This window comes from Haliotis rubra, unplaced genomic scaffold (genome assembly GCF_003918875.1).
Source record: "Haliotis rubra isolate DU_JTF1 unplaced genomic scaffold, ASM391887v1 Scf132, whole genome shotgun sequence".
Classification (NCBI taxonomy): domain Eukaryota; kingdom Metazoa; phylum Mollusca; class Gastropoda; order Lepetellida; family Haliotidae; genus Haliotis; species Haliotis rubra.
Genome location: NW_025765248.1, coordinates 1,192,362 through 1,203,297, shown reverse-complemented (window position 1 = coordinate 1,203,297; position 10,936 = coordinate 1,192,362). Strand labels below are relative to the sequence as shown.

The window sequence follows — 10,936 nt, the reverse complement described above, 5'->3', positions numbered from 1 at the left end:
TCAACAGTCAAGCTTCCAAAATGGTCTTCGTATTAAGTGAGACTTAATGTGACATATCTGAGACAAAAGCACGCCCTTTACTTATAGTGTAATTGATATGGAACTTTCCGTAACATTCTGGGTTGGACTATGCTGGAACGTTGCAGTTGTAGTTCAGAGTAGTACCTTCCAGAACTCTCAATATAACTATAGTGCCCTATTCTGATGAAAAGACAAATGTCTGAATTCGATTACTGGTAAAACAACAACCCACCTAAGATTTGACACCTGGCTGTGCGAGTTTATATTTGGTTGGGTTAAGGGTCTACGGAAAGAAATGTTTATGCAAAAATGTTTAAAATGGCAATATCTTTCAGAAATGTCTTCAATGGACAATCGTGTATTTGTACTTACTTATTTTTGCAATAAGGGAACAAAAATGTTTACCTGCACCCCTTAATTTTGTGTAATCGTGAAACACATTTTCATCTAATTGAATCTAACTAATATTTGTTCATTTGTTTCATTCAGACATTATTTGATTGTTCTGAACCTTTTTATGGAATTTATAGACTAAATAATATTTACAGCGACGTAGAACAGTTTATGAAGTAAATGAACAAACTGGTGTTTAACTCTTGAAGTTGTGATCGATATTTTCTACATATGGTCCGTGTAGAAACATTATGATCAAACTGTTGCCAGGTGAGATTACTGTGGTTTTGCGCTTAGCCGACCAGTCCGGCCAGGCTAAAATCCCTTTGCTTAATTTGAGGAGAAACAAAAACACCTTGGAACCGTCTGAGGTATCGCTGTTATGGGAACTGTGCAGGAAGCGGTCATTTGGAAAATAGGGTCCGGCAGATCAGAGCACAGGAAGTCAGATTGAACAGACGATGCTGGAAGGAAATGAAGTTTAAAAACTACATAATAAAGTTGCACTGAATATTGATGGATAATCACACGAATACGAATTTACATGCAGTGTGGACATGATGAATCAGTGGTGTGCTTTCACATCACCCAAACACAACATTCACCGAGCCTCACAAATAAAGGTATACTTTTAATCTGTGATGAAAAAGTATCCCCCGACAAAATATTTCCAGTGTACAAAGCAGTTTGTGTTTGTGACATTCGTACCTTCCTGTCACATTCATGACCTATCCATGGCCATTGCCTTGACGTATATGACCTTGTTGTGGCATGACCATCACATTGACCTCCATCATCTCTTCTTGAAATGGTCTTTCCCGTGACGTTCATGACGCTTTCCGTGACACTGATAGTTGATGTATTTAAACGTTTCACCTTCTCTGTCACTAAATATACTTTTGCGATTCTCCCAGTTAGGGTGATATGTATGCATTTTATTCGATAGGTGACAATTTATCCCTTTGTCTGAACTCTGAACACAGAACAGATTGACATGCTTTGTGATGGAAACAGCTGCTTAACGCTAGCTAACAGGGACACAGCGGTTGGTGGATCAATTCTCTAAGCCTCGATTCTTTTTCAAGAACGCACGAAGCCCTAGTAATTCAAAACCAGAGACTGATGTGGTCGTGATATTACTGCAAGTCCATTCACGGTGAAATTACAATAATTTGCAGGTGGGATGCTGATATGAGATACTATTGGGAATGCGACGCTTGTCAAATAAGAACGCCCGGGGTTTGGGTATTATACGTTACCCAATTTCTATCATACATGATGGTCATGAAAATTTCGATGAACCAATATTGACGTTTCAGTGTGAAATTCCTAGATTATGGACGTTTAAACCAAGGATCCTCTTCGTCCTTCTCTGAGGTACACCTTGGGATCTGTGAGAGGATAATAGCAATATGCGGAATGCCCTTATGATGCGTAGGAAGGTACCTTTTCAAACAAGCATGGGGCTTTAGATGTATCGTCGAATTCTATAGGGCGTTGTATTACATCTTGACAAAATTCCATGGGTCTGTCAAGCCACCGACTTTCGTGCCAGTCCTCGTGATCCCCATTACGATTACACCGGGTGGCGTGTGGCATACATATGTTCCTTCAACAATGGGACAATGAAATACGCAAATTTAATAAATGTTCCTACTGACAGCCTGTGGGGTGTCTGTATTTGATAAAGGTTGCCTTAGAAATTGGTGGCTGTTTTGGAAACTCTTTGCTGTATTTGCTGTGTTGCCCAACGCCGAACCCAGCAATATTCCAGCCATATGGTGGGTGTTTGCTGAGAGATATGTGAAAGGCAATCCTGACCTGATAGTTATGACACTGTCCTGGCTCAAGGTCAGATATCTAAGAATCAGGAAGAAAGATCGGTACCCCGATGCTTCTTACCCAACAGACTGATTTATATGATGAACACGTTTCTTTCAATAGGTATATTTAGAGGCATACTTTATCATGTTAAAGTTATATATATTTACGATGTTTAAAGCAATGCCCTTAAGAAACTCACCACACAAGTGTCAGCTGAAAGGTCATTATAACCCATAAATCACAATGGAATGCATAAAAATCACATGCAATGTGTACGTGCATATTTTGTGTTACCATGCGATATCAAGACCTCCTGTTTAAAAGCATCTATTATCCATCACAAATGCTCAGTTAATTCACTTCATTGTTGTTTAAACATCTCTGTTCCAACGATCGAATTCCAAGCTGGAAAGAGTTTCCAAGTGCTAAAACTAGGTGAATATGGGATCGATTTTGAAATCGAGTTTGTCAAAGTATTTGCCATGGTTGGAGGCGGTCTCTCCGAACTGACTGTGTTGTCAGTCACATAAATCCTTCCTCGACATATAACTAAATTATCACGAGCTGTGTGTGGCTGTGGACCAATCAAGTTTCAGGCAATCTGGCATGTGCGTCCAATTTAGGCACTTGTCAATATTTCAAAGATTAAACGTGCTCTGCATCAAATGAAAAGTTCTTTCAGTAATATCTGAGTATAATTACTTGATGAAAAGTGTAATAGGGAACTCTGTTTAACAACAAAGTAGTAAGCAAGGGCGGTAACTAAGACAGCAATCATGTAGTGCGGATTTTTACCAGATACATTCTATTCTTCGCTCTCCAACGATTACTTTCAAACTTGATTTCTTTAAATGACTACAATTAATGTTTTTTCAATTGGTATACCATCTCTACTAGAATTTAAATTCTTTCCTCATACATGTGGTGATGGGTTGGTGGCGGGGTGAACTTGCAATTGGCTCGTCGCATCAACTTCGAGTTCGAGTGTCTTGATCACATTGGATAAAATTATGTATTTCATCAACATTTACCTTAGTGGAGGAAGTTGAAGGTTTTCCTTCTCTTGGATCCTATGGAAGTCTCCCTCATCCCTTCTTGATCATGGACTTCCTGTCACTTAACAGTGATAAAGGAAGGATGCGACCCAAAAGTTGACATCATGTCCGCATGGATGGCTGTTGGGGCCCTTTCAGTTGGGGGTACCTGATGACAGTGTGGTAGCCATATTCTTAAAACGAGAATGCTTAGTCATTTTGATGCCGGCAAAATATGGTTGTGAATTTGGTTCAAATGCATCCAGTGATCATGTTCTCTATTGTACTTGATACATGGACACTGTTAGGACCTTCGTAGAAACGTTCAGAGCTTCAGCCCACCCGCGTATCTCATTACTGACATCGGATGAAAATTGAATTGTAATAGAGCTCGAATACTTCAGACAGCAAAAGACTTGCGCTTTAGCTCCTGTTAAATAAGGGCTGTCTGTTTTTTAGATCAACATTATAATTATGCTAGTAAAGTAGACACAAACTTGGAGATCAGCCAGCGTGCAATGAGAACTACCACTTGGTTGGATGTTGAGTCTTATTATAAACAGATCCTTCCGTGAAACCCCCGAATATGCATCATGTGACATTAATTACAGACGCTCAAGGTTTGTTGTTGAAATTTGTGCAAAATACAATCCAGAATAATTCTAACTTGGCACCAGTCTGTGGCTTGTGAAATCGGTCGGGAATGGTAATGAACTGGTTTGCCAAGCAGTAGGAAGATAGCCTTTGATCTGTACTAGCTGATTGAGCTCCGATGCAGATCTCGCAGTCTGAGATGGGTATCCAGCATGACACTGATGGAAACCGAAGGGGTTTAGTGCATGTAGAGCACAGGAGTTGCTGGGCGCTGCATGGGAGATGGGAGTCACTGACAGCGAACTTGTGATGCGGAGCCTGTGTTATTGTTTTAAATCACCGATCAGTCGTTGTCAATATGTATTGTCCATCATGAATGTTATCACAGCCAGCGCTGTGTCTGGTCTGCTTGAGACAGGAGCCGGTCAACAGGGAGTGACGAACTCCGCTCTTGTCGAGGTATTCTGTTTTCCAAACGAGACATCAGGCAGCAGAAAAAATAAGTTGTGTTCTTATGAAATATCAGTAAGTCCGCGAACCAACGTACAAACTTCACGTAAAATGACGACCGATCAATAAAATGCGTATTTAGTTTCTTCACAAAATGGTAATATTATATATTTGCTCGACAATACATGAATGAAGATCTCTTAAGTGATTACGTGAGTCGCGTTTCGGGCCAAAGGCTGTGTCAGGTACGTGGTATAACATTCACCACTTGTGTGCAAGTAAAGCAAACCTGACTTTTCCACATCAAGATCGACCCGTGAAGATCCGGGTTAGAATTGATCTTCAGTAACCCATGCTTCTCGTAAGAGGCCACTAACGGGATCAGGTGGTCCAGACTCGATTATTTACAGACCGCCGCCATATAGCTGGAATATTGCTAAATGCGGCGTAAAACTAAACTCAACATCACGACATCAGGATCAGGGGTCAGATGGGGGTAATGGGTTAGGCTGACGTCGCAGCCACATTTCATATTGGTTCGTGCCACATATCTGCACTCATGGGTTCGAATTCCGGTTCACTCTCAGGAGTTTATGGGTTTGTCAGCATCGTACCCGTGTTGATGGGTTTCTCCCATGTGGTAATTGTGAGAGATCTGCGTCATTTCGGGGTTCCCTCAAGATACCCCTGAAGGTCCGGGTTAGAATTGATCTTCAGTAACCCATGCTTGTCGTAAGAGGCCACTAATAATAATAATAATAATAATGCTACTTTTTGCGCCTAGAATCCAACACGATGCTGCTCTCTGACGTTACATTATTACCCTGACCGAAAGGTACTTTCAAAGCTGCTACTAAGCGTTTCTCGCGACCGTATAGGTCCGTACAACCGCTTCTCAGGTACCCATTTTGAACAGCTGGGTGGACTGAGTGCAATGTGGACGAAGTGCCTTGCCCAGGGACACAACACAGTATGAGACCCAGGTCACAAATTTTGGTGTCTCCACCGGGATTCGAACCCGGGCCTTTGGCGTGAGAGGCCAGCATGCTAACCACTACACCACCGTGCTCCACAAGACGGGATCGGGTGGTCTGGCTCGCTGACTGTGTTGACGTTGACGTTGATCCATGGATTGTCTGGTCCAGACTCGATCATTTACAGGCCGCCGCCATATAGCTGGAATATTACTGAGTGCGGCGTAAAACTAAACTCACTCACTCAAAAGTCAAGCATGAAATACTCTTCAAAGCTATCATAATAGCTCCTACAGACAATATAATGTAAGGACAGTTTGTTATTACAAGAAACACAATAACTTACAGGCGAATTCATTTGGGTTCAGTGTCTATGGAAGTAAATGTATATACAAATGACTACAGGTTTAGTATCATTAATTGAACGTTGTTTACACAGACGGCAATATTTCACCATACAACAAAGGACTGTATGTAAATGTTGTCTACACAGTCAGCAATATTCCAGTTGCACCGCCGGCCAGTAAGTAAATTGTTTTCCAAGTCAGCAATATTCCAAAGACTGTCAGTGAGTAAATGTTGCTTACACAAAGACACGCAACAACGGACAATAAGTAATTGCTGTTTACACAGACATCAATATTCCAGTTACACAACGATATTTAAATATGGACCAGGAAAACCAGCTTGTGGTCTGAATAAAACATACCAAAGTTTCAACAGCAGAGAGAAAATGAATGAAACGGTCAGTGACAAATAGTGTTGATCATGACAGGCCCGCAGTGCAATAGGTTGGTTAGTAAACATAATGACTTAATACAAAACAACATACAAATTCGCCGTAGGTTCGCTGGTATACTAACCTGCAAATATCAAATGCTTGCTTCCGACAAAACTTGTTGAAACTTCAGTTATTTTCGGCATGTGTCACGACAGTCCGCAAGTGAATCGGCAGTAAAATGCCTATTGTCCTCTGCGAGAAATGACCTCTGCAAGAATCATTAACAAACGTAGGAAATCTCACGATGAAGTCCTGTAGTGCTGTTCAACGATTTTAAAGGCTGTAGACCTTGTTGGCCTTTCATTTCACCAATTCATTAATGCGGCAACTTCATTTAACGTTCAATTTGAGCATTGCAGGTTGAAACCGACTATAGTCCGATTGACTTCATTTGAGACCTATGAATTGCTCAATAACACAAAATCTAATACATGCAACAAAATCAAACTTTGCACAGTCACATGTAATCGACAGACCAACCCTGATGATTTGTCTCATAATTTTGGACACCCGAATAAAATAGTTCTTTAACAAACGATCATTATTTTGTTGTAACTTTTCGCTATTTCTTACGAGGGTTGACCACTTGCTGGTAGAACAGCCAGGTAACCAACAAGCGTGTGCAGTGAGATTTCAATTTCACACGTTCAACTCGCACACTTGGCTGTTCTACCAGCAATTGCCCCCAGCGAAAAGCGACAACAAAATAATGATCGTTTGAATAAACAACTTTTTTATTCGGGTGTCCAAAATTATGAGAAGGGTGTAAAATAAACACTCCATCGCTCATCGTTTCCTTTCAAGTGAGTGAGTATCGTTTTACGCGCTTTTAGCAATATTCCAGCAATATCACGGCGGAGTACACCAGAAATAGGTTTTAACATTGTAACCATGTGGGGAAGCGAACCCGGGTCTTCGGTGTGACGAGCGAATACTACAACCACTAGGTTGCCCCAGTTCCACGTTTTCTTAAAAGACGAAGTATTTCTAAAATTGTAAAGTTAAAGATAAACTGCCGATGCTGACGAGGATGTAGTTCTAGTTTAGTGTATATCTGATCTATAAATCATTAAAGCCAAGTCCTTCATTTCTAGCCATGACTGCTTACGTCCTTAAGTGTGTTTGTTTTCACGCACTGCGTCATTGTTTATATTCGTAAACAATCAAATCTGTTTATAGCTTTGTGGTTAATGCGTTCAATCTGAAACTGAACTCAATTCCCCATGGGCAAGACACATTAAACCCAAATGTTACATTGCAATGGTTAATGCACTGATAATCAAAGAAATATATAATTATGCTGATTCAACATCAACAATGTTTTAAAATCCCATTAAAAATGTCATTTGTAAAGAAAAAATAAAAACTTGAGGATGGATTATGTTTCAGATGATTCAATCGTTAATGAAAACCTCCAGCAATAAGTCCTCACTCTAGAGACAAGTATTTTCCCATCAAGTGATGTAGCGTGTGATCATTCACCATACAGCCTGTCCGTGTTCTCCTATGTTTGCCAAGTCTCGGACCAGTGGCAGTCATCAGTATTAAACTACAGGATTCGACAGGTTTATTACCAATATCCCGAGGTCATTCTCATCACCGCTGATGTGTCAACACAACTATCAAATAGCACGCTCGTTTGAGAATCCTTGTTTGAGTAACACTTATATCTGTTTAGTTTTTACGTCAGGACTTGTTTTAATGTGTAACGATAGCAATTCAAAGTCAGTTCCGAAAACATAAATGTACCATAAACACCGACATTAAACTGTGTGCGTATCTAGTAAAATGCACCCTGGCTTGACTTGGCGTGTGTGATCAAACAGTATGTATTGATTGCTGTAATAAAGAACTCTAGAACACAACGTTAATTGTCAAGTCAGCAAGAAAACAGAGTATCTGTCTCCAATCGGTAAACAGAAGCAAAACGAGAACAGGAGACTGTATAGAATTGGATGCAATCAAGGTATCTAGGACATGTTAACATATTCCTTATCACGTACCGTAGTTCCTCATTCATATGCGTCCGTATCTTCCCTGACATGCTAATGTTAATTTCTGAGCTTGTTACCATAACTTGCCTATTCACACCATGCTCCGTTAACGAATCGTTCTGAATTGAAGATGTTTCCGATGAAAAATAACTACCAGTCTTGTTTGTATTGCTATCAACCGCCGTGTGTCGAAGTAAAAGTTTGTGTTTCTTTCGTATTCTTTTTCATTCGTCGTTTTACGGTTGCATCGAGCTACATATAACTGGAATGAGTTACGCAGGTCCGTTCACTTCGACAAAACATTGTGTATATTTATTGAAAAATATGTATTCATATTTATTGAATTTCATGTACGTATGCTCACGTGCTACCATTATTTTCGAGCAGGACAGAAAAGGTCTGAATTTATTGAAGATATTTTTTATTTATATTTATTGAATGTATGTACGTAAGATCATGTGCCTCCGTTTGGTTTTCCAATTATGATTGTAGTGAACCGTGACAAAATGTTGATTGATAATTATTTTCTTCATACATGTTTACGCCCATTGAAGTTGGTTGGTTGGTTTGTTGTTTAACGCCGCACTCAGCAATACTACAGCTATATGGCGGCGGTCTGTAAATAATCGTGTCTGGACCAGACAATCCAGTGATCAACAACATCAGCATCGATCTAGCAATTGGGATACGATGACAGTCAGCGAGCCTGACCACCCTGATCCCGTTAGTCGCCTCTTACGACAAGCATGGGGTTACTGAAGACCATTTCTAACCCGATCTTCACGGGTTACGCCCATTGAGATGTTTACCTGTCTTTTGGAAGGCCCACGTCTACTTATTGGTAGACCATCTCTTGTACCCTACCATCACTGGTATGTATGTGGCCGCCGAACTGATCCTCATACAATGTCTTCAAAAGTTATCGTACTGGGTACAGCCTATGCGATTCCAGTGAGACTTGGTTTCCTGTACCGGTGATTTGGGTTTTGTGCTTTGATCCTTGCAAACGTATACTCGAGACAATGTTTCGTTGGTCAGGTTTTCAGTTGGTCAAATCTGATTGATTTAAAGATATTTTGTTCACAAATGTGAAAGGGATTGGGGCCAAGTTATCCAACTTAAAATACCCGCTCCCTAATATTTACATATGTACATACATACATTTTCAATTATATACATCTTAGGAAAGAATAGAGAGAAGAGATAGGAAAGTTAAAGAGAGAGAGAGGAGGGACACGACTTATGTGATTACTCAAAACGTTTTGATTGATGAATAAAAGTTTGCACACATTTGAAAACGTATTTATTCTGTTGAATAGTCATATCAGGACTTCCAAGTAATATTAATGACAATGTGATTGGAGAGTCACGTTTTAAAATATTTTGTTAAATTTAACATTAATATCTCTCTTTGAATGTTGTACAGTTTACATTCTAATCGGAAGCGATGCACATTTTCACAAGCATTGCCACAGTAACAAGAAGCAGAATCTTTCATGTTGAAACGATACAGATCAAATCTACACACCGACCATTTCAAAAACGTTTACAGTTAACAGCAAGACTGTTAGTATAATCATAAGACGCTTGTATGGCGCCTAACTGTTGGAAGCACCGTATGTTATGTTACACGGGTCAATCTATGTCAATTCTACACTAGATATTTCATTACCAGGCCCTTAGGGAATATACAATTAAGGTACCTGTGAGAAGATAGAAAGTTACCAGTCATTTTACCACCTCATTCTACCGGGTACCGACTCATTATTTAAATCATTAATTGGTACAATGTAGATGCATGTCGTCCCACACTCCAATCGATCTGGGTTCTGTTCTACGACAAAGCTCTTCAGCCCCCACCCCACCCCCAAAACCCCCAAAACAAACCCAAAACAACAACAAAACAAAAACAACAACAACAACAACAACAAAACCAAACAAACCAACAAACCAAAAACACCGCAAAAATGGCAGTACACAATGAAATAGGTTTCTTCTGTCACCCCTTCCCAGCACTTCGGTGATGTGAACACTTCCTTGCCATTTCATGTGATAGGTCTGTTGCCATTTAATCAAATAATTCTGCGACTGGCGTTGATTTCTTATGGACCTAATTGGCGACTGATCGAATCTAAAATTAAAAGGTTTCACTTTGATGACGTATGCCCAAGTCGGTGCCGTTAATATTCAGGACATTATGATCTCCTGAAATTCCAAAGGTTATCCCGACAGTAGGCCTTAGTTATGTTCCCAATGATTCGACAACGCAGACTTACTTACACCTTCATTAAATATCCCCGCTGTTTATACGAGTTCCGCTTGTTGCTAAATCTGCTACATTTAATCTTACCATCTTTGTTCTGATTTCCGAACAACTTATTCTGTGTACCTACAGAGGTTGGTCTACGGCGATCGGACGGTTACCCAGACATCTCATTTGTTGTTGCAATGGAACCGAGTTACCTTTCAGGCGAAGAGCCAATGGGCAGATAAACACTATCGATTTTAAGGTAAAATTCCAGCTTCTCGGTTTTACTTGACGGTCTAGACCAGGAGAATCTTTATAATTATACCATGGATCTGTTTGCAAGAAGGTACGTGTTCAAATTGCTGAAACAATTGATGACTTGCAGTAAAGACGTGTTAGATCCAATCTATAAGCAAATTATATGTTGCAGCTTGGTGCCAAGAGGGTAAAAGGGGGAATATTCACATGTATCTGCCTCCAAGCACGTGCAAATATGACGCTTGACTTGACAATGTAGAAGACGTTCGCCCACTCTCGTTAGCAAAGGCTAATATACATGGGCGTATCTGTGAAAGAAAACGCCAGTACGAAAGCTATATATTGCGTGTAACGAGGCGTGAACG

At 40.2% G+C, this 10,936-nt stretch overlaps 1 non-coding gene across 1 annotated transcript; it reads right to left on the bottom strand.

Annotated features, from left to right (window-relative positions):
* Positions 1–5,313: 5,313 nt before the first annotated feature.
* Trnae-cuc lies at positions 5,314–5,380 on the bottom strand. The gene has a single exon. It is a non-coding gene; the product is annotated as a tRNA-Glu (tRNA).
* Between the last annotated feature and the right edge of the window lie 5,556 nt (positions 5,381–10,936).